The sequence below is a fragment of the Psammomys obesus genome, unplaced genomic scaffold (genome assembly GCF_907164565.1).
Source record: "Psammomys obesus unplaced genomic scaffold, mPsaObe1.curated_primary_1811, whole genome shotgun sequence".
In the NCBI taxonomy this organism is placed as follows: Eukaryota; Metazoa; Chordata; class Mammalia; order Rodentia; family Muridae; genus Psammomys; species Psammomys obesus.
The window spans coordinates 19,515,664-19,543,449 of record NW_026594428.1 but is presented as its reverse complement, the minus strand read 5'-3'; the positions used below and the strand labels follow the sequence as shown (position 1 = coordinate 19,543,449).

Genomic DNA, 27,786 nt, shown 5'->3' with positions numbered 1-27,786 from the left:
CCTCCCAAGCCTTCATACATTTGCAGCTTCACTGGCTATTTCCATCTCTTGGAAATCATTTCACTCTTACCCACATAAGCTGTGCTTAAAGTAGAGTGAATATGTCTTTCCCTAAGTTCATAGTGATAAACAAATGGGGTATACAGACTTGGAGAGAATGGAGAAATGAAAACTTTTCCAGAAAGTCCTTTCCTACATGTCTCTTGTAGGGTACTGCTCATGTTTCCTTCTAGAACTTTCACCATTTCAAGTTTCAAAGTGAGGTCTCTGCTCCACTTGTAGCCAATCTTTGTGCAGGGTGATAGTGTTGGGTCTGATTTTATTCTTCTGCAAGTGGATATCCACATTTCCATATGTTGAAGATCCTATCTTTTCTCCAGTGTGTGTATTTTGACCTCTTTGTCAAATATCAGATGGTTATAGTTAAAAACTATTCATGGTTGGGTCTTTTATTGTATTCCATTGGTCTGCACGTCTTGTTCTCTACTAGTAACATATTGCTTTAATATGTACATCGTTTAATACACACAGCTCTATGATCTATAGAGAAATCTGGAATGGAATGTTTGTGCTCAGGATTGTGTTGGCTATCTGGATTCTTTTATGGTTCCAGTGAATTTGGCATTTTTTTTTCTATTTCTATAAAGAATTACAAAGGTGCTTTGAGATTGCATTGGATTAGTAAACTGGTTGTGGTAGGATGGTCATTTTCACAGTGTTAATTCTAGTGATCCATGAACATGGAATAACTTTCCATTTCCTACTGTCTTTCTCAATGTCTTTCAACAGAGAGTTGAAGTTTTCATTGTAGGTATTTTTCTACTTCCTTAGTTAAGTTTTATCCCGAGGTATGTTATTATCATTGATGTGACTGGAACTGTTTTCTTGTGTAATAAAATGCATATGTCTCCAGGTTAGAGGCAATGGTTTAAATTACTATTTAATGGATGTATGACATCCATTAAAGCAATCTTCTAGCATACCTGCTGTGATTTATTGAAAGCTGTTCAATACAAAAGGTAGATTTTGGGAGGCAGAAGGAAAAACACTAAAACGATAAATATATACATATCGCTTTATAGCCTTGTGTTTAGTGTTGCTTCCTCTTTTCCATTCCTTCCATTTCTTTCATTACTCAGTTGGCTGTATAAAAGATTCATAGTTTGATTCATCTTATTAGTCTGTTTGCATGTTACCTGAGTTTACTATTCAAGTCTTACAGAAAAAACAAACAAACAAACAAACAAACAAAAAACCCACATCTTGTCTATAGCCATAGCTCAAAGTGCTTACTCTGTAGTTTCTTCTAGTTTCATTATTTTAGACTTTGCATATATATCTTTGAACTACTTTGAGTTTGTGTAACTGGAAAGAGATAGTTTCATTTTTTGTGTTTTTGGATATCAAGTTTTCATAGTAACACTAACAGGAAGGACTACTGATCACTGTGCCATACAAATGAGGCAGATCCTATCAGCAGAAGACTCCCATGGACTCTGAAAGTTCATAGGCCATTACTTCTCATCACCTGGCCCCACACCCTTCATTACAGTAAAATACATCTATCCGCCTCAGCAACTTAGTGGCCAGCACCTAGTCTCATTTTCACTAACAATGAGAAATGTGGGTCCTTAGCTTTACATTAATAGAACGGATTATTTCTTCTGTGGTAAAAATCAAAGTTCTACACATTGATAAGACCCAAGTTTCCTGGCTTCACACGACTGATCTTCTTACAAAGGTGTTGACAATGTAAGCAGGGTTAACCAAAATCCTTATAAGCATGCAAACTCTTGGCCTCCTGAAGGCACTGTCATGTGCAATATTTTGTTAACAGCAGCGGACAAAAGCTCCAAACCATCATATCATCACTCATGAGGCCTCTCTCCAATACAGGGTCCCTAGAGGGGGAGAGGAAACAAAGCAAGTTAAAAGTCAATATGCAGGAGCTTCAAAGATAGCTCCATGGTCAAGAGCACTGGCTCCTCTTGCAGAGGACTGTGGTTCAATTTCCAGAATCTGCTTTGCAGCTTACAACTGTCTGTAACTTTAGTTAAAGAGCAGATGCCCTTTCCTGGCCTCTTTGGTCACCAGGCATGTGATAGACTGGCTTAGTTATGTTTTTCTATTGCTGTGATAAAACACCATGATCAAAGCATGGTGGGGATAAAAGGGTTTATTTGGCTTACTCTTTACAACATAATCTACCATTGAAGGAACTCTGGACAAGAACTCAAACAGGGAAGGAGCCTGGAGGTAGGAGCTGATGCAGAGGCTACTTACTGGCTTGCTCCTCCATGATTTGCTTAGCCTGCTTTCTTATGGAACCCAATATCACTTGCCTAAGGGTGGCCCCACCCACAATGGGATAGGCCCTTCTCTCTCAAGCACTAATTAATTAAGAACAGCCCCCCCCCCCCAGGGTTTCCTATAATCTAATCTTATTGAGGCATTTTCTCAATTGAGGCTATTTCCTCTCCAGTGATTCTAGCTTGGAGGAAGTTGATATAAAAGCTAGACAGCACTTAAACAGACATACACACAAGCAAAACAACTATACAGATCATTTTTTAAATTAAAAATTGAAAACAATTGTAAGAAAGCAGTATACAGAGAACACTGATATTATAAAGGTGCAATCTGAAAACAAATTAACTAGAAAAATTATTGAACTCAGGGCATACTGTTATGATATAGATATTACATGGGCTTCTACAAATGTGTTACAGAGATTTATTGTGCCATGAGGGCAGAGAAAGGGAGAGCACAAAAGAGAGAGAAGAGAATACAGAGCAGGGAGGGAGACAGACAGAATCAGAGGGACAGACAGAGGGAAGAGAAGAGAGAGATGACAGGGTGGCAGGTGGATTATATAGCAAGAACTTAGCACAGGTGATGACATAGGACACAGGTGGTGTCATGAGACTTTGTAAGGACCCTAAAGCCCCTGAAGGCAGGCCAGTTGAATTACCTGCATGACAACACAACATTGTTCTCCCTTTATTTTAATTATTTTAATTTTTATTATTTTTCACAATTTGTTCATTATATAACCGATTGAAGCACCTCTCTTTTGGTTTAATTAAAATATGAGGGGCTAGGGATGGGTGGCAGGGTGGGAATGAGAACGCTGGACTGTTTTTTATGCAAGACAAGTTAAAGTAATGTAATGTATATACATTGGAAACAGCTTTTGGCCACCATGCAAGGGGGTGAGAGAGAGAAAAAAAGTAAGAACAACGAAATGTTTGGATTATATGGTGAAGGGGAAGGAGAAACTCTTGCCCTGCAAAGTTCAGGGTAAAGAGTGGGGAATGAGGGTGGGCATGACAGGTTGCCGGCCATGCCAGCAGCAGATAGGGACTGAGGAATTCTGGGAGAACCTTTAGCTGTTTGTCCTGGGCTTGAAGCACACCGCTTACCTTGACCAGTGCCACCCTAGACAATGAGACCTGATTAGTAAAAAAAGAGATGGATGCTAGAAGGAGTTCACATTAGATACTCACTGTAAGAGTCTGTTCTGTCTCCTATAACCAGAATGGGATCTAATGATAAACATTAAAGAATGTCACTACAAAGATCTTGAGGAAACTCTCTCAAGAAGAGAATTAGCTCTGGGGATTTCTGTCAACATTTGAGATCAATTCTGAAAAGTCAAACTTCAAATAAAAAAAAATGTTATCAAGAGCTTTCCACCAGGTGTTAGTGCTCTAATTGTGTCTTCTAATCCTGACCAAGGTACACTGCCCCTCACAGTAACTCCTAGGCAAGAGATCAGCGTAACAGGAACCACAAAAATGTGCTTCAAACTCTGGTAACAGCCCACACTCACTTGCACCTTGATGAGAAATGAATACCTTCAAAACAAAACTTATCATGTCCCAGGAAGGACTTTTGTCTTTCTCTCCAAAATCTACACCTTTCCAGGACTTTTCTGTCTCAGAAAATAGTCTCCTATTTATTTGTTTAAATCCAAAATTGATACTATGAGGGGCATAGTTGTTGTGCAGGTGGTTGTGTCAGGCACGGAAGTGAACCAGAAAGATGAGAATGGGAACTCCATTCAGATTGACTTCATCAGCTTGGATCAAGACTTCAGAGAGTCAGATGCCAGGCAGTTCATTGTCAGCCTATTTAAAACACAGTACAATCTGTAAAAAGTCTTCTGGTGTAATACAATCCCCAATTCCTTGGTGCATTTAAAACAAAAAAAAAAAAGGAATTACATTGAAACTCAACTCATAGTACATACATGTCATTTCTTCCAAGAAGACGGGTTCTAGAACGAGATAGGTTATGTGTATTAGCTAAAGGGATTAGGGAAGTCTCTGTCCTTCACAAACAAAATGTAGGGCCATTTCGTCTATGAGCTGCCTCAGGTCCTGGTTGTAGGAGCTTGGGAAGGCCCTGGATGTAAGAGACATTTAGGTAACTAGTCACGTCCTGTGCTGGTTGTAGGAGTTTGATATGGCCTGGCCTAACAGATAACACAGAGCACCAGGCTGATAATAATGTCACCCAGCTTTCTTGGTGGAAGAACAGAGTTGTCAACCCCCCCCCCATTTATTTTGCTTTATTTTTGTTTTATAACTTTCCCATTGGAAAGACAAGACTGCATGCTTAACATTCCTAGTTTCTCAGGAGATCTGTGGACACAAAGACTTGCAGGATTATTCCACACTTTATTTTTCTATCTGAATACTCAGCCACAGGAATACAGCCTCAAGCTCTGAAAATATCAACATTCACTTTCTTCCACCTCCATCAAGACAGGCATGTATCCACCACCATGCCCTCTACAGCGCTGCGCCGAAGGGCAGACTTCTGCTAGGTCTTAACGCTTCACTCCTTCTCCCTTACGGATCATTGTCTTAGTGGTAGCCATGCCAAATCAAATAACAAATTGAAAATGCCAACAAATACTGTCAAACCACCTTTTGCAAAGCACTTCCCAAAGCCACAGTAAAGACATAAGTTTCATGTCCTGGGTACCATAGTCCTCCATACCATAATTTCTTTATTGGGCTAATTTAGGGCTTTGCCTCCTTGTTCTCTGCAAGCTGATTCAAGATTGACTCCTCTTCGTGTTCTACCACAGGGATCCAGATATGAGACATCACTTGTTTGTTGTAATTGCTATGATGGCCTTAATGCATGCTGAGAGCATCCTGAGAGAGTCCATCAGTGTCGTTTACCATTACACCCCAATGCCCACAGCAGACTCTCACTGAGCGTGCTTAAGAAACAAATCTGTTTGGGGAGGAGGGAGAACAAAGGTTACTTCTCACTATGAGTTTGCCTATAATTTTCAAGAAAAGTGGTTAGTGGTTTACATCAATAACAGAAACCTTATTTCCAACCAGACATTAATTGGGATGCCTGCAAGTCCTTAGTGACCCCCATGTCCAGGAAGAGATGGGTCAGAATGACCATTTGTTTACACAAATGTTTGTGCATGTGGGATTTTTATGTGAAATAAACCACCAACCATATGTCTTCTACAAGATAATTATACGGCAAAAGTGAAGTTCTACCCTCAAAACATTTGTAAGTTTCAAAAAAATAAAACTAAGATTCTATTTGTATAAATCTATAGCTGGCTTATTTAGCAATAACATTGAAAATAGGTGGGTTTAATAGTTTATTAAGGTACTTTTTCATAATATTCTGCCAAGGACAGTCCCTTGAAAATTTTTAGAAGTAAAAACAATAAAATATATGCTATATTAAGAGGTTAAATACAATTAATTGGGCTCAGCCATCTTGGTGATCTTGGCATACCCTTGGCACATTTCTTAAGATCTACACAGCTTTTTCCAGTCATCTCTGAACTGAGGATTAGTGGCACATGATTGTTGAGAAGACAAAACAATGTATGTGGACCAGTCTATCAGTGCTAGGCCATGCTAGGAGCACTCGAATGATTCCAGCTATTACTAATGAGTAACAGCAGTATTCAACCTTCTCAGAGTGTAAAATTCCTAAGGTTTGGATTGTTGTTACTATTAATACACCTTAATTTATTTATCCATATGTGTGTGTGTGTGTGTGTGTGTGTGTGTGTGTGTGTATGTATGTGTGGGGGGGTGCACACATGCAGTACTCAGCAGACAGCTTACAAGAACCAGTTCTCTCCTTCCACCAGGTTCTGAGGAAAGAGTTCATACCATTTTGCTTGGCAGCAAGTGTCCTTTACCCACTATGCCATCTCACTGCCTAAGGAGTCATTTAACAAATCATTTAAAGACTCATGAGCCTTTCGTGTCCTTCCTTCAGATCCCAACATGGGTTATGGGAAATCAACCACAAATCATATGTCTCCTACAAGATAATTATACAGTAAAAGTGAGGTCCTATCCTCAAAATACTTGCATGCTCCAAAAAGTAAAACCAAGATTCTCTTTGCACAAATCTATAGCAGGTGACTGTGGGAAGGAGGCTGTGTTATTTTCTATATATGAGAGATGTGTGAGGGCTTCAGAAAACACTGACTGAAGATCAAAGACATCATTACTAATCATGTGCAACTCTTCAGAAATGTTACTTTTGCATGTATCTGACCATTTAGGATGTACTTCACTGAACAGTTCATCGTGAGTAATCTACCACATAGACTGAACTCAGCCAATGAGGGTGCACACAGTCACTTACATGTGATTGCAGGCTGACCAAGCACTCAAAGTGCGTGCTTTCCTTTCAGTACTATTAAGATATTCCAGAAAGCACTTCTAAGACCTCATAGACATTTTTATGCCTGAATTATAGCACAGTAAAAGAATGTGACATAACACATAAAATATAAAGTGAATAGATAAAAAAAATGATTCAAAAACTATAAAGCCAGAGAAATATTTTATTGTATCAGAATGATTTAAGAAGGATGACGTTCTAAAACCATACAAAAAAGTAATGGCTATTTGGGATTTGGTGGGTGAGAATAATAATTGAATAAACAGAAGGCATGGTATTATATGACTATAACCTCAGGCCCCAGGAAAGTGAGGCAGGAAGTTCTCAGCAAACTCAAAGGTAGTCTGGAACACATAGTGAGCTTCAGGCCAGCTTGGACTGGGGGTACCAAGCCCTGCTTTCCCCTGCCCCCAGCCCCTCAAAATAGATGTGTTCTTTTGAATACATGCTAGTGTTATGGCAACACCTCAGATGAGCACTAATAAAGGAAGTGTGTGTCTTTCTACCTCACTGATGCTCTTTCTTACCTGATGGACACCGTGTCATAGACTGGCAGGGGTACATCATATTTGTATCTCACTGCTATGGAGACAATTGACAACGTGGCCCAGTAATACTCTCAACAGTGCCTGATCAGAAAAGGGGTGGCTGTATAAATGCTGTGTATAGATGTATACAGCCATAGGCAACTGTGTACATGTGCACAAAGTTGGTGAGTGCCACTTATTTAATAGGTACTGTATTGTTCTGTAGCCGTTTATTAAATAATGTGCCAGGAGATTATAACTGAACCACATAGGTGAATTTTACTACTCAGGTTGAGTCATTGATTTATGCATGCATCCCAGTGGATCTCCATAAATGACCATTTATGCATATATAAATGGTAATATATATGTATATTTATATACCTATATAAATGATAATATATATGTATATTTATATATATTTATATAAATGGTCATATATATACACACACGTATATAATGGTACATAAGTATCTATGCCTATAAATATAGGTTTATCTATATTTATATCTACTGTTTATCTACCCACTGGTATATCTTTAATATTTACCTGTCTATCCAGATGAGCTCAGACAGTGACTGATTCTGAGTGGCATGTTCTTCCCGTTCACATCAATACTGTTCTCTGGACATGTCCATCCAGATAACTGTATTACAGGAAAAAAACAACTTCAGAGTTCTGAGCATGGCTCACCCCTTGACCTGGCAGCCATGCCATGCTGTGCTATTTTTATGTTTAACAAAACAGACTCCTTGAAGATGATACAGACAAAGCTCTGCTGTAACACTGAGAGTAATGCAAGCACTCGATTTATGAGATGTTCAACGCCAGGAAGGAACTGCCACCTGACCCTCCGGTATAGGGAGGACCACACTGGGCTACGCATATCTCACACCTCACCTCCTTCTCATTCCTTTTCAAAATAGATAGCCAAGCTATGCACAGAGGTCTAAGATGAAAGTCCCAGAGTCAGGGGCCTGAATAGGGAAGATGATGAGTCTGAGGGCATCTTGGAATAGAGAGAAAGAATGGTACTCAAAAACAAAACAAAATAATAGTCACTAGAATAAGCAAGACAAAGATTTTGGAAGGACATAGCTGAGAAGTTTTCGCTCACACTGGAAAATGACAAAGACCATTCAGAATGACAGTAAAGAGTTCAACCGTGTGGGGACAAATATTAGAGGTCTACAGCAAATCTAACTGATTTATTATTGCAAAATCATATACTAAACGTAGCACATGAATGGCAGCACACTCAGCCGTCCAAGGGAACACTTTTCATCATACTTTTAGTTACTAGGTGCGCTAAACATTATACAATTTCACCTGGGTAACTTCATTAAATAACACGTGTGGCACAGATCTGCACCTGCTGCGCCCCAGAGATCCCAGGACTGAGAACATGAGCACAGTGACCGCGCCAGGGACCAAGCAGTCTGAGAAGACTCGAACAGATGTATACGAAAAATACAACAAGAGCCGAAACTTTAAATCCTTGGTATAAAAGCTTAAAAACAAAACAATGGGGGTGGAGAGTGAATTAATTCATCTAGGCATGAGGAGAGACAAAAAGCCCAGAGAGGACAGGAGGTTGAGAGCTTAGGATTGGGGAACAAGCAAACATCCACCTGCTAGACAATAGTGGGGAAAGCACGCCCAAATGTGCTAATTGAGAGTCAGAAAGAGCCCCGTTCTTTGTCTTTCCTACAATCTGACAGATGTCCAACTATGTACAACCAAAGCAGAAACAAGACTTTATCCATTCAACTTGGGAAAACCCCCAAATGCATCAGTCATCCGTTAATCAGTGAATCAGTCTACACACTAAAAAATAATTATTGACAGCCAACTGTGTTTGGAGAAGGTCATTCTCATCCACCAAGAGATAGAGCAATTTGTGACTAAAAAATACCAACATCCCTCCTTAGTGAAGCTTATACCGGGTGTCTGGGGAGGGGAAAAGACCGGAAAGTGGACAAACTTATAAAACAATATATTGAATAAATCAGAGACTGCTAAATACTTTGAGGAAAAAAGAACCAGTAAGTCAGAAAAGGAAAATAGTGAGATTGTCTTAGCATTAGTAACTTGCTCAGGAATTAAGATTAAGAAAGCCAGGGGTAGGAGATGTCACCCAGCAGCATCATTGATATTCAGATACAAGGTACCACAGCCAACCGAAGACAGCGAGTAGCCATATCACACTAGAGGTAGGAAATAAGATGGAACCAGTGATGGGGAGAATGGTGAGGGATGAAGAAAGGGCAAGAGCTTTGCAGGCAATGAAAGCGTTTTCATGTGAATGAAATGGAGCCATGAAGGATCCTGAACAGAGCACCTCTGAGACAACCAGGAGGCAAAGAAGAGATACAAAGACAAGTAGGAGGCTGGAAATGCAAGGGAAGAGGGACGATCACAAGGAGACCAGGATGCACAGAAGAAGAAGTGGGGAGACCACGAGCAGCCTGTTGAGGTCACTTAGAAAAAGACGCTCGCCAAAGAGAAAAGGAGGGTAGCAGTGAAGATGCTGAAAAGTAATAGATTTTTAGATAGGCTGTGGGGATTGATGATGAGATTTATTGACAACTTAGATATAATACAGGAGAAAGAGCAGAACCAAGCACCATTTCACTCCAAGAAAGTGGACACAGAACACCGGGAGAAGGAAAGCAAGTCAGGTTTGGCATGCTACTCAAGAGCATAATTTGCTATCCAGTCTGTGAGACCAAATAGGCAGTTAAATGGACAGTTATAGGGTGTGAGATTGCAAGTCCTGTCAGGGGTAGATATGAGAATCATCAGTACTTAAACGGTACTAAGTCAATAGACTCAATAAGATGCTGAAGCAATGAAAACCTTAGACACAATTACTGAACCACTTAGGACTCACATGTTGTATGACACAGACGTGAAGCTGGGACAAAATAAGCAGAGATGAGGGGTTAAGAACAAAGAAGAGGATCCAGACAGACCTGATGAGACATGATGGGCTAGGGTCAGATAATAGGGGAGGAGGACCTCCCTTATTAGTGGACTAGAGAAGGGACATGGGAGTGGGGGAGGAAGGGTGGGACCGGGAAGAGATGAGGGAGGGGCTACAGCTGGGATACAAAGTGAATAAATTGTAATAAATAATAATAATAAATATTTAAAAATACATATATATTTAATAATTTATATTTTAATATTAAAATCTTCCCAGAGACTTATACTCCAACCAAGTATCATACATGGAGATAACCTAGAACCCCTGAACAGATGTAGCCCATGGCAGTTTAGTGTCCAAGTGGGTTCCATAGTAATGGGAAGAGGGACTGCCTCTGACATAATCTGATAGGCCTGCTCTTTGATCACCTCCCCCTGAGGGGGGAGCAGCCTTACCAGGCCACAGAAGATGACAATGCAGCCACTCCTGATGAGATATGATAGACTAAGATCAGAAGGAAGGAGAGGAGGACCTCCCTTATCAGGGAACTTGGGGAGGGGCATACATGCAGAGGGTGGAGGAAGGGAGGCCTTGGGATGGGAGGAGGGAGAGAATCACGGTGTGGGGGGGATACAAAGTGAATAAAGTGTAATTAATGTGTGAAGAAGGGGGTGGGAAGGTGGGATTGGGAGGGGAGGAGGGAGGGGCTTATGGGGGATACAAAGTGAATAAAGTGTAATTAATAAAAAAAATCTTTTTAAAATAACAAAAACAAAAGAATAGAACAAAGCAGTTAACCGTTGTTTGAGAAGGGGCTGAGTGACACAGCCATGGTAAGTTTCACTTGCTCCTATGTGATCTCTCACCCATACTCAGGCAAGAAACTAATAAATTCACATACAAAAATAAGGCATGAAAGGAGAGAGGCTGGCTCAAGAAAGATTGTAGTAGCAGAGGAAGGGAGATGAGAGGGGAATGAAGATAGAAGCGACTAAAATTCACGCTAGTGATGTATGAAAGTGGCAAACAGTAAATAAGGTTTTTAAACAGATTGGGAAACTACTTCAAGGAGGGCGGAGGCATCAAGGACACAAATACTGCTGACTGCTAAGTGTGAAGCCAACTGAATCTCAACTGCCAAATTTAGCTACATGGCAGTTTGGTCCTCTTGATGAAGTAGTGCTAGCAGAATGATAAACGGTCTGCTCTGAGAGAGCTAGAGAGGAGGCAAGTCATGGAAACACATGTAGCAAGCACTTTTCAGGAGCTTTTCTTGCAGGAAAGGGGTGATAAGTGGGTTATAGCTCCAGGAGAAATTGGAGTTCACAGGTCAGTGTTTAAGGTAGGAGATATTCCCAGTCTTATTAGAAAGATAACAGGAGATAAACAATAAAAGCTGATGACCCCGAAAGAACAGGAAGAACTGAAGAATGGTAGGGACAAATGGACAAACACAGCTCAGTCACACTTGGGTCATGTCCTCAACCAGAACAACCAGAGCAGCCACCAAGTTGCCGCTGTGATTGCAGAACTGGATGGTTGCCTGCCTTTTTACGCCTGTCCCAGGGAAAGGAACAACAATGGTCCTTACAAGGAATGTGGTTCTGGGCAAAGAACAGGGCACTCACCCAAATTATGTGCACTTAAAAAAAAAAAAAAAGGCCAAGACTCTGAGGCACTGCAAATCCTTAGCTACACCCACTTAATTCGTTAGCAATGAAAAAAATGCAAGAGCTAAACAGCGGTGTTTCCTTCCCAGAATCATCTGACCATCTTTCCAACCGTTGCTTTTTCTGCTTTGGCTTCCTCGGTATGATATTTGCCCAGGCTTTAAGCAAAAGCAAATGAGGTAAAATAACATCCCTTTGTGGCCTGATTGACAGAGACACAAACACACAAAAGCCACATGAAAGTGTTGGATAAGCATGGACTGTTTGAGACTGTGTCCCTACAGCAGAAAGGCCTCTGCAACTCTTCTGATGTGGAGACAACGCAGAAAACTCCTGAGGGCCATGAGAGTCACAGCCCCAAACACAGGCATTTTCCCCTTTAGGGATGTTCTGTCAAAGGATCCTCCACATAGTTCAGCCCTCTTGAGCACTCATAAGTCTTCAAATCCCAGTGATTAACCCCAGGCACATCTGCCCCACTAATGTGTGTCTGAGAATGAGCAACACATACACACACTACTCCCTGCTTGCCTTGCGCAGTGTGTCATGGGCGGAGAATGGATCATGGACGTCAGCACACATCTGTGAAGATACACAAATGTTTAGAGCAGCCATATACCTGCTGACCTCCAGGCTGAGCTCATGCTGGGCAGGTGCTCACATAAACAAAAGAGGAAGGAGGCCACAACCCCAAACAGAAGAGATCAGAGGAGGGCAGGCTGGCAGGTGCCAGGATGGGAATTCTGGTGCACTCTAACGTGAATAACAAGGGCCGACAAGGCTCCCGCCAGTGGACTTTGGTAACACAGAATGAAATGCATGTGACTAAATGACAGGTCTGCACAAGCCTCTCTAGAGCACATCACAGAGATTTTCCACTGGATGGACAGACATAAGGACAGGCATAATAAGGAGTGACATTATTCAGAATGGCAGGCTAAATCTTTACCCCAAAATACAATCACTCAAAGTGTGTAGGCAAGCAATGCACATGCAAATACCCAAAAATAAAACCCTGACTGGGGCAAGAACATCAAGAGAAAGATTCCCTGCAGTTCAGCAAACTATTTTTAGTACTTACTTTCTTTGTCCAGAGTTCCCTCTGGTATAAGCAAGTGATCACCTATTTCACTGCTAGTAAAGCTGCATCCTTTCAATTTCCTCTTACATTCAAGAAATAGCAAAAGAAAAAAGAATGCCAAGCTGTGGACCACTTAGAAATTCAGCCTCCTGGAAGCATAAGGACACATGTCCAAACCATCACCGCAAGTACACCCTTGGTTGACAACACAGAGGAGTGACTGAAACCCCACGAGTGAGGACATCAGTGTCACAGTTGAGTTTCACAGCTTGGTCTTAGTGTTTGACACACACCACATAAAGTTTAAGGAAAAGAACCAAGCAAGACTGAGGAAAGAAGCAAAACTGCTACAATGACTTAATCATGATTGAAATACATATGTGCATGCATGAAAATGCCACAGTGAAACTTATCATGTACCATTAAACTATGGTAACAAAAATCCAAAGTTGGTCACCCACATAATGTTTATTTATAAATACTTACTTTGTGCTTAGATTTACAGTTTTTAAATGATAGGTAAGGATTGCAGAACACCTCAAAGTACAGCGGTTACTGTTTTCTGAACAAAGAGAACTTAAAAAGTACTGAAGTAATTTCAGCAGCCTAGCTGTAATGTGTATCTCCACCTTAAGATGAAGGAAAGTAAACCAGGCATGCTGGGGCACCCTTGGAATCCCAGAATATAGGGGGGCAGAGGAAGGCAGATCTCTTGAGTTCGAGGCCAGTCTGGTCGACAAAGTGAGACCAGGACAGGGAAGGCCACACAGAGAAACCCTGTCTCAAAATCAAAATAAACACAAACAACAAAAAAAGACGAAGGAACATAAAATGCAAGCTTTTCCTACGTGCACAAGTATTTGGCTGTCACAGTCTTTGACACTAAAATTGGTGATTAATTTTGTTAATAAAGAAGAGAAGGTCTAGAGTGATAGCTGAGCAGTTAAGGATTAAGAGCTCATCTGGACGGCTCAAGTTCAGTTATTAGCTCACAAACACCTCTAGCTTCATCTCCAGGGGCAGCCAACATCTCTGGCCTCTGCATGCACCTGTATGCACATACTCACACACAAACCCACGCACATACGCATAATTTAAATTAATACATAAAATTTTCCTTTAAAAGTAAGGCAAGAAGGATAAGACTAGGAGAACAACTTGAAAAGCACCATCTATTTTTAAATAATTGTCTCTTGAATTAAAACATGAAAATACTTAGTAAGATTGGAAGTAAAAATAAATCTCAAATGTCTAAGCAGTGACTAAAGGAACTATAAATAAAAATAAACTTTCAGTTTAAAACAATAAAGTTAATGAGCAAAAAACAGGAAAAACCAGTTAGTGCATGATTTTTAAAAAATTACACAAAATGATGGGTTTTACTAACTATCCACAAGCATATCCTCACACACAGGCTTGTTTCCTACCTCCACCCTGGTGCAGCAGCTAATTACCACTTAAATAACATTAATGAAACAAGAAAGAATAAAACATATAAAAAAGTAGCGAGTGCCATCATACTGAAACAATTATTAAGTGATTCTACCCAGCGGGAGTGATGTTTTTTATCAAAACAAACTCTCTAGCATATTGTTCATGAAGTGTAATTATCTGTTAACACTTTTAAAAGCCAACTGACAGTCTAACAAGACCCTTGTTGTGAAATACTAAATCAGCTACAGTTATTCTGTCCTAACGAATCAGCCCTCTAACAAATGAAGGCTTTATGCTGAGGGTGAGTGCTTATGTAGCACTGTTTATGCACTGAATATCCATGCTTCAAAAATAAAATGACAATGTTGCCTGCGAAAACTGGAACAGATACAGGCCAGGTGTGGAAGGTATGCACCGCCAGCTTTCTACATGCTCAGTTCAGTGCAAACGTTTGCAAACAAAGAGAAGCATCAAAATGTCTGATAGAGCCTTCACATGACAGAATATTATTTGCACATTAAAATTGGGTTTATTCACAATTTGTCATACTATGAAGCATGTATATTATAACAAGTAAGAAGTGTCAGTCAAATCTGTCTGTCTATGCTGCTTTAATCCCACAAGTTGCTCGTAGAAGATATACTAAAGAAGATCACATTAAATAATTGCAGTAGTTAACTTTCTCGTAGGGATTAGTAGGACCTGTCTCTCTTAAACATGTATTCCACAGTCACCATTCACTATGTTCAACTAATTTATTCATCTTAATTTAGCTGTAAAATACAAATCCGTTAGGGGTTCACAAGATGGCCCAGTGGATAGTTATATCCTTCCAAGCCTCACGCCTGTTCTTAACTCCCAGGACCCGTGGGTAGAGAGGGAAAAAAGCAACTCCTACAAGTTGTCCTCTGACCTCTACAAAGGCATTGCGTCACACACACGTGTGCATGCACGCACACACACACAAATATATATGTTATAAAAATATTTTAAGAATACAAACTCCTCAACTGCAGAGATAACATACTCAAAGTGCAATAATGTAGATATACGAACTGTGCATAGATATTAGGTAAATATAAACACATACTAAGATAAATACAATTAAGCTAAACAGCATACTATCCTGCAATTTACTTTTCCCAGTTAAAAAGCTGTCACAGACAGCATTTGTATTCCTGTAGTCAGAATTTCAGTTTTATATCACTGTTACTAAAAGTGAAGAGCACAGTCCATATGCATAAAGTAAGAATCCAGGAGCAAGGCTCCTTGGCAAAGGCATGTATACAGTTATGTTACATCAGGGTCTAAGAATGAGTGAACTAGTGACTAGAAAAAATAGTCCTTGACTTATATTCCTCAGAGAAGCAGAGTAACTGAGCCCCCAGTAATACAGTACAGCCGGATACCCTTTAAGGCATTAATGTACATTTATAAAAGCCCACTCTTTGATCACTCCCCCTGGATAGGTGGCCTTACCAGGCCACAGAAGAAGAGGAAGCAGGTAGTACTGATGAGACTTGATAGGCAAGAGTCAGATGGTAGGGGTGAGGTTGTCTCTTTTCTGTGGACTAGGGCTACAAATATATAAAGTGAATAAATTATAAAAAAGAAAAGAAAAATAGTACTTTTAAATTATCCCTTCATTTTTGAGATTGTAATATGATGGCATTCCTTTCCTTCCCTTTGCTCCCTTCAAGCCCTCCTATGCATTCCCCTTTCCTTTCTTTCAAATTCCTGGCCTCTTTTTTTCATTTATTGTCATTACATGTTAATATGGGCATACTCCCAATACGTAAATAAAAACTGCCCAGTTTGTATAATCTTACTTGTATGAATGTGTAAATACTCAAAAAAAAAAAAAAGAGCCAAACTCAAAAATATTTTTAAAAAACCACACACACACAAACACAACCACCTATTTTGACACATGTGTATGGTGTTGCCAGATTATTTCTTGTTTTAAATTATATGACTTCCTCTGTTGGGCATAAGTGGCGCACATCATTAATCTCAGCATTCAAAGAGGCAGAGGCAGGTGGATCTCTGTGAGTTCAAGGCCAGCTTGCCTCTACAAAGCGAGTCCTGGACAGCCAAAGCTACCCAAAGAAACCCTGTCTCCAAAAAACAAATGGACTCTTGCAGACACTTGTTTTTGTTGTTCATAAAATAAGTACAGTTGGTACCTCAATATTTTGTTTGACATAACTATTTTGCCGCCCCCCCAAAAAAAGTGTACCCTGTTCCTACGTGTATGAATAGTCGTCTGAACAGAGTATAGAATGGAAATGGCAGAAACACTGGCCATCAGGAAGTGCTACTGAACTTGATCTGTAAATGAGCTACGCATGCCATATGTGTAACAAAGCATGCCAAATGAATAGTGTCCCTCAGGTTTTACTTTGAAGAAGCTATGGTTTGGATACCATAATTTAGCCTAACATGCTGGGGGCAGGTAGACTATACAAAGGGATGAAGCCCCGGAAGCCTGTATTCTCAGGCTTTGCAGGCACAGCTGGGACTCACTGAAATTTGTGATGAGATTCTAGGCACCCAAGCTATATTTTGTTAAGAGACTTAATGGCTACTGATATATTCTCATCCTCTCCATGATGAGATCTTTAAGCACTCTGGAGAGCACATAGATCAAAGCTCAGTGCACTAGAGCCTGAGGGACCACATCCAGCTTCCCTCCTGCCTTTGTAAATAGAGATTTACTGGAAAGTGGCCAGACTCATTCATTTACATATTGCCTGTGGCTACTGTCACTTTGCAGTTACTGAGATGAGGTGACAGAGCAGAGATTCTAAGGCCCACAGATACTAACACAGTTTTCCCATGCCTCTTCCAAAGAGAAGTTTGTCAATTTCCGATTTAAAATTATGCTTGAAAAATTAATTCCTTAATACTTAGTGTATACTTTTCTTTAAGAGCCATGGTATTTTCAAGATAGAAAAAATAATAGTGTATGTTTGTCCTTATTCCAGAATGGCATGCCCAATGCTCTAAGTTGGAGTCTGGAGTTAGGGTAGAGAGTCCTGAGTTCAATCCTATCTCTGCTTCTGCCCACTTAGGTAAATTACTGACTCTTTCTGGGATTCAGTTTACTTATCTTTAAGTACAGATCATGAAAGCACTTACCTCAAAGACTGGGAGCAAAAATCAGATGTGTTTCCCTCAGCACAGGGCTTGGCAACCTGTGAAGCCTGCATGATCTGATAAGACTTGCTATAATGCACTGCCCACTGCACATCCAATCACAGTTTCATGGACTCCTTAACACCTCTGTGGCTCTTTGCAGCTCCCAGGCTCCGTGGTCTCCATGGAGGAGAGACTGAGCTGCCCAGGGGCTGGAGCTAGCTATACTAGACATACCTTGTAACCTGAATCGACATGGGCTACAGAAAGACATAAAATGTAGAACCTCACTTTGTCCTTTCGTAGGGATTGGACAGGATATTCAGAGGCAGCCAAACTCTTCTACATACCAACCTTGAAGCTGAACTCTTAAAATCTGTTTAGTAGCCACCAGGATACAGGGCATCAGGGCACAGCAACATTGTCCCCCCACGGTGACAGTCCACAAGTACACAAAATGCATGTACGGCTGTCACTGGCAATTCTTTTCCTTTGGTAAACAGAATAATGTTGCCCACAATGAGACTTAGTTGGGTTGAGAAGTAATTTTAAGAAATGCAAAGTTCCCAGTGACTAGTTTATACAGGGTAGGCTCTTGTCTCTTCCTCTCTCACAGCTCTTACATTTATTCCCTCCTCATGGCCCTAGTCCTTCTGAAAGGTGGCCACAGGCATCACAGGAGAGGTTGCTTCCTGAGTCTGAAACACTTAAGATGGGGTCACACAAATGTAAGACATAAAGCTGGATTGTAGAAGGCTCAACAAACAAGCCTAGTGAGAGGAGGCTGAGCTCTGGAAGGTGAGATGCTGGCCCCCATGTTATCAGATGCAGCATGCCCCTGAAGACACCATGGGAATTTGTGGCTTTTCTCAGATGGTACCGGATACCCAGGAAGTCCCTCAACAACAGTGAACAACAGTGGGACACACCACAAAATAAGCCAGGACACAGCATAGACACAAAACTAAAACCAGGTAGGCTTTCAAACTGTGGATCAGAGTCACCATGAATCATCAGTGCTTTTCCTGCCTGCGAGGGTCCCTGGTTATTTCACAGTACAGTGAGAGCCAAATAGCTTTATATTAAAAAAAAAAAAAAAAAAAAAAAAAAAAAAAAAACAAAGCAAAACAAAATAAAAACCTCCTCCTCGTCCCCCCAAAAGCTGCCTGAATGTGTAGTACTCTGGGTCTCAGTACTTCCTACCCACTTACCGAGGAGAGAGAGGGTAGAGCCGTGTGGCCTCCGTCATGAATCACACTGAACTGCACAGCCACATGGGCTTCCAAGCCCAGTCTTCACACCAGCCCTTCAACAAACAAAGAGAGACGTGCTCCAGTTAGCTCACATTTAGGGTCACTGCAGTCTTTGCATATAAATGCTAGAAAGTTCCATAAATGCCCCGTGACACCAGGGCAAGCATCTTCAGCAACGCTGGAGAGAGCGCCACAGGATACCGTGGCAATGACCATTAGGAGAAACCTAGAATTATAGACACCACTGGTTTTATTTCTTGAATAAAGATAAACTTTAAAAAAATAGCACTGTAGTTTTCTTTCAAGATTTACTTTGAAAGTTTGAGTCATTTGCCTAGGAGTGAGAAGGGTGTGCAATTAAGTATGGGTGCCCACAGGAGCCAGAGACTTCAAATTCCCTGGAGCTGGAGTTATAGCCAGTCGTGAGCTGCCTGATATGTGAGCTGGGAACCATATGCAGGCCCTCTGCTGGAGTAGTGCACTCCCTTAACTGCTGTGCCTTCGCTCCAGCCTGAGAAAATAAAAATTTTAGTGCTGTTCAACATGTGAAAAAAATCTCATGAAACATCCGAAGGGGCCATTATTTCAAATTCACTGGGGATTATCTTAAGTTGTTTGAAAATAAAAATGTGCCCATTTCAATGGCTCCTCCGCTGCATATCTTACAGGAAAATACCCAGAATAATGTGTTTCACAAAGATGTTAAGAGTACGTGCAGCATAAACTACACCTAAAAATGAGCTTTCCTTGTCACATGCCCATGTGTTTCCTGCACAACCGTAAGATTTAATAAGAAAAAGTTATCCAGTAGCACAAAAAAAGTCATTTTACCAAAAGCCAGAAAACGTGTTGTATCTTTCTGCAGATTTAGTCTCTCAAAGCAGGAAAGGCATGTTTCAATGCCAACCAGAGCTTGAAGGAGGTGACTTTTCCCTGCAGTGACATGTCTACCATCCGTGAAGGACACTTGTTGGGTTCAGTGCCGAACCCCAGCTCAGGCCCTTCCTCTCTCCTTATTCATCATGTCTCTTTCTTCCTCCTCTTCTTTTAGCAGTATCTGGCTATTGTACATGTAAAGCACACTGATGTCCTCTATCCTCCACCCACACAAGAGAGAGCAGCTGTGAATGATGTTGAGAAAATGAGAAGCCCTTCCAAAACATCCCGGCAACCCTTCCACTCAATGAGCCCCATGTGGCAAATGTCGGTAGTGATCAAAAGCCAACTAGCCTCCATAAAACAACCCCGATTTTAATATAACTGCTGGAAATTGTAGATTACAAAATGTAATCTGCTGAAATGCCGTTAGGGGTGTCCTGGATTCCAGGGACACAGCGACACTACCTTTCCATAAGGCTTCTGGTTTCTGGAAGAGGACTATGGAAAAGATAGAGAATTTGCAAGAAGCAAAGAAATGACTGGAGGCAGAGTGTGAAAGCGCTTGTCATAAAGCTCTCCCAGCAGCCCAGGTGCAGTGCTGCCCTGCGGTGTTGCCAACTCCAAGGCCTCAGTGGGGTCTTCACGGCCAGTGACCTCATCCTTTGGAAAGGATAAGGTACAGATGCGACTCTTTGAGGCCAAAAGAAGGGTCAAGGAGCTTTCCCCAAGGTAAAGAGGCATGCTCAGTCCAGGAATATAATGTAAAACAGTCCATTTCTTTTTCTTTTATTTTTCTCTCACCAGCAGTAATATCTCCTAAGGGTGTGGCAACAAAATGTTGATTAGGATGCTATACTAAATAGCACATTTGAATACATAAGTTGCTTCTCTTGAGCCTATAGTCTTACTTTATAAGAGTTACTCTTAAAATTCCCTCACATTTGCTTATTTAGATCATAGCCCAGGTATAACTAATAGAATTAGGCAGATCCACTGATTTGCACTTTGCCTCTGGCTATGTTTAATAGTCCCAACGCATAAGACTTAAATTAAAAGTGGACAATGGACCTCCTGATTTCTCAAAGAGAGGTCATAGACAAGTTGATGCAGAACTCTGTTGGACTTATGAATGACATTCACAGAACAAAGAAGATGAAGTAAAAAAAGAAAAGAAGCCCTCTGTAGCAGGTTCTGAGGTTGTTTCCTATTTTCTTTTTCTTCTGATGTCCATCCTCTTTGCCTTTCAGGATGGGGATTGAACATTTTAGTTAGGGTCCTCTCTTTTGCTTAGTTTGTTTAGATGTACAGATTTTAGTGGGTTTATTCTATATTGTATGTTTATATGAGTGAGTATATACCATGTGTGTCTTTTTGCTTCTGGGACAACTCACTCAGGATGATCCTTTCCAGGTCCCACCATTTACCTGCAAATTTCATGATTTCCTTATTTTTCATTGCTGAGTAATACTCCATTGTATAGATGTACCACAGTTTCTGTATCCATTCTTCAGTTGAGGGGCATCTGGGTTGTTCCCAGCTTCTGGCTATTACAAATAAAGCTGCTACAAACATGGTTGAGCAAATGTCCTTTTTGTGTACTTGCGCCTCTTTTGGGTATATGCCTAGGAGTGGTATGGCTGGATCTTGAGGAAGCGCTATTCCTAGTTGTCTGAGAAAGCGCCAGATTGATTTCCAGAGTGGTTGTACCAGAGAGCCTCTGAAAGCCGAAGAAAACAGGAAACAACCTTGAAACCTGCCACAGAGGGCCTCTGAAAGCTTCTGCAGTATAGACTGTCAAAGCAGATGCTGAGCCTGATGGCCAACTGATGGGCAGAGTGAATGGAATTCTATGTAAGAAGTGGGAAATAGTAAGAGCTGGAGGGGACAGGAACTCCACAAGGAGAGCAACAGAACAAGATAATTTGAACACAGGGAACTTCCCAGAAAATCATATTCCAACCAAGGACTATTCGTGGAGATGACCTGGAACCCCTGCACAGGTGTAGCCCATGGCAGTTCAGTGTCCAAGTGGGTTACATAGTAATGGGAAGAGGGACTGCCTCTGACATAATCTGATTGGCCTGCTCGTTGATCACTTCCCCCTGAGGGGGGAGCAGCCTTACCAGGCCACAGTAGAGGACAATGCAGCCACTTTTGTTGAGAACTGATAGACTAAGATCAGAAAGAAGAGGAGAACCTCCCCTCTCAGTGGACTTGGGGAGTGGCATGCATGCAGAAAGGGGAGGGAGGGTAGTATCGGGAGGGGAGGAGGGAGGGGCTTATGGGGGGATAAAAAATGAATAAAGTGTAATTAATAAAAAATTTAAAAAAAAGAAAAAAAAAACACTTTAAGAACCGAAGACTCATGGTACAGAGAGACAGCAGGTATTGCAGGAGGGAACACCCCTGCTCAATCTAAACAGGCAAGCCATAGCCCAGACAGCCAGACAGCCCCAGAACAACTCTTACTGTAAAGCCTGCCTTTTTCCCCAGACCTCCTGTGATTGAGGAAAGCACAGATCCCTTCAGAAGCTGATATCTGAATACAAAGACCACTGAATGCATTGCCTGTGCTTGCACCAACAGTGAAGTAAACATCCACAAGCCTGATGGCTGACAGCTAAACTAGCAACATCAACTTTTTCCCAAGGCTCAGCAACATCCAAACAGGACTTGAACCACTTGAGGGTCAGTTCCAGTGCATACGCCATGGGCCAGGGTGCATGGCACAGGTTCAGCACCTGCAGTAGAATACCACACCCTTAGCAGGAGGCAAATTACAGGAACATTCCTGCACATGAAGAAGCCTATCTTGTTTATAGGGCTTGGACAGGAGAAAGATATAAATGTGCAGAAGGGTAAGTAGCATATCATTCAGAGATATTGTAGAAAAGCTAAGGGAGTCAAAACTAAAGAGGTTCTATTGTCTCAGAAGCACTCCTACCTGACTCGGTAACACCAGCTTCTCTGTTTGTCTTAATTTCCCACTAACATCATTCTTTTCTCTTTTTACTTGGTATCAACCTTGATGCAAGAAACCTCTGAGGTTTATAGAACTACTATGGAGAAAAAGATCTGTCTGTAGGAATATAAGTGCAGAATTATCACTAGAACTCCCTGTGATCCACAAATAATTTTTCCCAGAAGTTTCATCCCATGACTACTTCCATGGGTTCTTAAAATGTCTCCATGTAGAAATGATGAAATGAAATATAAGCATCAATTACAGCTTCCTAAGCGCCCATCAGTGCCTGGGTTGCACATAAAAATGTGTTGTTTTCTCTGACCCCCCACTCAGCATGAGGTAGTGTGGATTTATAAATTCTGGGGTGACCAAAGTTCAGCCAAGCAGCAGCCTTCACTCTACAAATCCAAGAAATAAATTCACATTTTAGGCAGAGTTCAACTTGGGGTTTTCACAATACTAAAATCACCCTGGAAATTAAATGGAAATAGACAGACTTTCTACCTAGTATCATAATATCTAAACAAAACTCTACCAGATGGAGGCTTAAGAAACCTATAAATGGTCAGGTTAGAATTTTCCAACTTGGGAGATTTCAGCAGCGGCAATGTCTTATCATCAGTGTGTAGATGTCATAGCAACTATGTGCAGTACGCCCTGATGACAATGCTCAGGAAGGAGCTAGAAATCAAACCAGGAAGGAGCTGTGCTTTCAGGAAATCACACAAAACACTCTGTGATCCTTCAGGTACAGAATTCAACAAATACTATGTATGAAATGGGAGAGAAGAGACGTCATCTGCAGATAGAACCATTTAGAGAAGCTGCATGGAGGAAAACAGGTGATCTGGGCTTCAACTGATGAGTAGAAAGAGGGTAGAATTTGAAAAGAGGAGATGAAGTATGTCCAATTGGATAAATTATAGGGGAGCAAATAGCAAACTCATCAGCAATGTCTGAAAATCATTGGTAGTAAGTGAAGAGCCATTTTGAACAACACATGCTGAGTTGGAACATGTGTGTCTGGAACCACTGTTTTGGCTTGGTATGTTGATGGAACTCCTGCACAGGGCCACCGCAGAAAGGACTCCACAAAAATGCACACAGAACAGACATGGGTCAAAGAAATCAATTCTGCTAAGGAGGGAAATCAGGACAGCAGAGAACTGGGAACAGAGCAGAAAGATGGCCTTTTTTAAAAGCACACTTCATGGGAAACAAGAAAAGCCAGAGAAGAATCTCCTATAAGAGGCTAAGGAGGAAGGAGGGGTGGCCCCCCCCAAATGTTGAGGCAGAAAAGCAGTGCCTGCCAGGGGAGTGAGTCCCCACATCCACGCCAGAGCCACCACCACACATGGCCAGTGGGAGAAAGGCCCAAAGGAGCCACACTAGATACTGAGAGATGGGGGAAGTAGATAGCAAACAGTGCAGGGAACATCAAGTGCAGAGATGAGAATTGATCCATAGGAAGGGAGGACGCTGGGGTTCGAAGGAACACGAGGGAAAGAGGGGTTTAAAAGCATCAGTATGGCCGTTCTGCAGGGAACAGGAAAGAAAGCAAAGAGGCAAGTCAGAGGCTAAACTAGACACCTTTGACTACTAAAAGATATGAAGAAATTATTAACTTTGCATGATGAAAAAGGAAGGTCCAAATTCAAAGATCTTATATGTTACAGAAAGGTTGAATTTTTTTTGACAAGATGAAAATGTCAAATATACCAAAAAAACTCAGAGACAGTTCAAGTTTGAAATCAGAAGTTATGAGGAACAAGGAACCTATTAAAGAGACTGGCCACAGGCTTCACTGCAGACATGGTTAGGGTCCCCTCATGTCCAGCTGTGCAGTTTGGAGCCAGAAGAGCAACATGTAAAGCTAGTAAATCAAAACTAGAATTTTAGTTTAGATTTATTCACAAACAAAATATATTTAACCTTCCTACATTTACTTTAACTATCCACAATGAATTTTTAAATATTTAAAAAATAGGCTAGCAGTTGTGGCCCTTTTTTTTTTTTTTTTTGGTAAAACATTAACTGTATCTAGGCTGAAACTCATTCTCTGTCAGAAATGAATGACCTTGAATTTTACAGTAATATGAACAATGAAGACCTGACTCTTCCATCCCGGAATTGAAATGTGAGTGAATGATTGACTCTCAAAGCATGTTAGTTCCATGCCACTGGCTTGGCAATGACAGACTATATGAAACCTAGGACCCACGAGTAGGCAGGTGAGTACATTCCTAGGGGGATGCTAAGACACGAGGAAGAGGTGGCTTTGGGAGCATTACCAAAAAGGGAAGGGTGTCCCAGCATTCACCATGAAGCCCCTATGACATATGACCAAGTGAGAGCAGATTCTGAGGTGCACGCAGATAGCTGACAGGTGACAGAATGACAGACAGGATGACAAGGCCTATGCACACCATTCCTCTTTGTTCCCTCTCTTTGACCTCACTGCATGAGGTCACCTCTTCTCTAAAGAAAGACAGACAACACATGTGGAAATCAGTAACTGGTGCTTAAGGAGAGAAGAGTGCTGTCATCAGAATGCCCAGTCAGCAATGAGAAGGAGGAAAGGTGTGAAAATGGAACAGAGCAAAGGCTTTCAAGGTAAAAGCATCAGAGAGGAGAGGAGATAGTAGGAAAAGGGGAAAGAAAAGGAGGAAAAGCAGAAGTCAAGTAAAAGAAGACCCCCAAACAGTGCAGCCCTTTTATTTACTTTGTATCCCCCCTTTAGTTCCCTCCCTCCACCCCTCCCAATTTCTCCCTTCCTTTCCCTTCTCCACACACTCTCCTCCCCAAGTCCACTGGTAGGGGAGGGTTTCTTTTTCTTCCTTCTGATCCTAGTCTGTTAGGTCTCATCAGGAGTGGCTGCATTGTCTTCCTCTGTGGCCTGGTAAGGCTGCTCCCCCTGAGGGGGGAGGTGATCAAAGAGCAGGCCAATCAGTTCATGTCAGAAGCAGTCTCTGTTCCCATTACTATGTAACCCACTTGGACACTGAACTGCCATGGGCTACATCTGTTCAGGGGTTCTAGGTTATCTCCATGCATGGTACTTGGTTGGAGTATGAGTCTCAGGAAAGATGAAGTTTGCAAAATGATGCATTGGACTAAGAAGGGCTTGGAGTGGTAGCTGCAGAGAAGCAACCTGCCTATAACCACAGTTACCTGGTTTTGAGGGAAGAGAGCAGCTAAAATTTGACATGAATCTCAACTACTGTACAATTTTCTAACTAAAGTCTTCACTGAGCATATTGATCCTGTTAGGCTAGACTACAGGAACAGAGAAAGGGCTACCTCTCTGGGCTCCATGCGCTTTTGCTTTTATTGGCAGAACCTCTTCCCCCAGCTATCTCACCCACCCCCAACACACATTCTCAAACAACTATCCCCATATTCAAAAGAAGCATAGGCACACACGAAGGAGACTATAGACAGCCACAAGTCTTACACAACAAAGATAAAATGTAATACATATGCATTTAAGATGAAGATGTGAGAATTGTAATATTATCCTACATCTAAAACAGCAAATCCATGTTTTCCCTCTGCACAGTGGCTCTCATGTGCCAGACATATGTCCACGTCAAGAATCATACAAAGCTGCATTGGGTAGGCCACTGTCCTCCAGGAATCCTTCTTTCGGAAGTCTGCCTCACCAAATTACAACATTCTCCCTAGTAGTGAGCTAACTGTGTTCGTAAGAAATAACAGTACACATTAATTAATGCTATTTCTTAAGAACACAGTTAGCTTACTAATTTGGCGCTTTCTCAGACAACTAGGAATAGTGCTTCCTCAAGATCCAGCCATACCACTCCTAGGCATATATCCAAAAGAGGCTCAAGTACACAATAAGGACATTTGCTCAACCATGTTTGTATCAGCCTTATTTGTAATAGCCAGAAGCTGGAAACAGCCCAGATGCCCCTCAACTGAAGAGTGGATGCAGAAACTGTGGTACATCTATACAATGGAGTATTACTCAGCAATGAAAAATAAGGAAATCATGAAATATGCAGGTAAATGGTGGGACCTGGAAAGAATCATCCTGAGTGAGCTGTCCCAGAAGCAGAAAGATATACACGGTATATACTCACTCATATAGACTTATAGGATAAACCTAAAATCTGTCCATCTAAAGAAACTAATCAAGAGAGAGGACTCTGACTAAAATGCTCAATCCCCATCCTGAAAGGCAAAGAGGATGGACATCAAAAGAAGAAGAAAGCAGGAAACAACCTAAGAACCTGCCACAGAGGGCCTCTGAAAAGCTCTGCCCTGCAGACTATCAAAGAGGCTGAGACTTTATGCCAACTGTTGGGCAGAGTGCATGGAATTTTATGTAAGAAGTGGGAAATAGTAGGTTATGGAGAGGACAGGAACCTCACAAGGAGAGCAACAGAACTAGAAGATTTGAACACAGGGGTCTTCCCAGAGACCCATACTCCAACCAAGTACCAGGCATGAGATAACCTAGAACCCCTGTGCAGATGTAATCCATGGCAGTTTAGTGTCTAAGTGGGTTACATAGTAATGGGAAGAGGGACTGCCTCTGACACAATCTGATAGGCCTGCTCTTTGATCACCTCCCCCTGAGGGGAGAGGATTCTTACCAGGCCACAGAAGATGAAAATGTGCCACTCCTGATGTGATCTGATAGACTAAGATCAGAAGGAAGGAGAGGAGGACCTTCCCTATCAGTGGATTTGGGGAGGGGCATGCATGAAGAAGGGGTAGGGAGGGTGGGACTGGGAGGGGATGAGGGAGGAGCTTATGGGGGGATACAAAGTGAATAAAGTGTAAAAAATAATAATAAAATAAAACAAGGCTATAAAAAAAGAAATAACAGTACACATTAATTAAAACCATTTAATAAAGAATCTGCTTGGCAACAATCTCTCTCACATGCCTTTGAAAACAACAAAAGGCTGGATGGTGAAATTTGGAACCATCAAATCTTCAAAATATCAAGAAACCTAGAGGCCAGCCCAAAAGGTAAGTGAGGTCTCATGGACAGCCACTTTCCATGTAACTACATGTAACTCCAGGCCAGGGTATTGAAATATGCAAAGATCTGGCTCCAAGACTTCACGTAGAACAACTCTAACTTGCTGGTCAGAACAGTGAGCACTGCTGAAAGCTCCATCCAGATGGTAAGGGATAGAGCAAAACAAATGTGCTTCCTTCTTGGAGTCTTCACACCCGGGCCCAGC

At 41.5% G+C, this 27,786-nt stretch overlaps 1 protein-coding gene across 2 annotated transcripts in view; it reads right to left on the bottom strand.

The window, feature by feature from the left end:
- Window positions 1–27,786, bottom strand: part of Sema5a (semaphorin 5A) — a 424,233-nt gene that overhangs the window by 329,218 nt on the left and 67,229 nt on the right. The window contains exon 2 of one of the 2 annotated variants that reach the window (XM_055618999.1): window positions 18,682–18,776. The gene's annotated coding sequence lies outside the window, so the exon portion shown is untranslated. Of the gene's footprint in view, window positions 1–17,473; window positions 17,526–18,681; window positions 18,777–27,786 lie in introns of those variants that run through there. The other variant, XM_055619000.1, reaches the window with a different exon arrangement.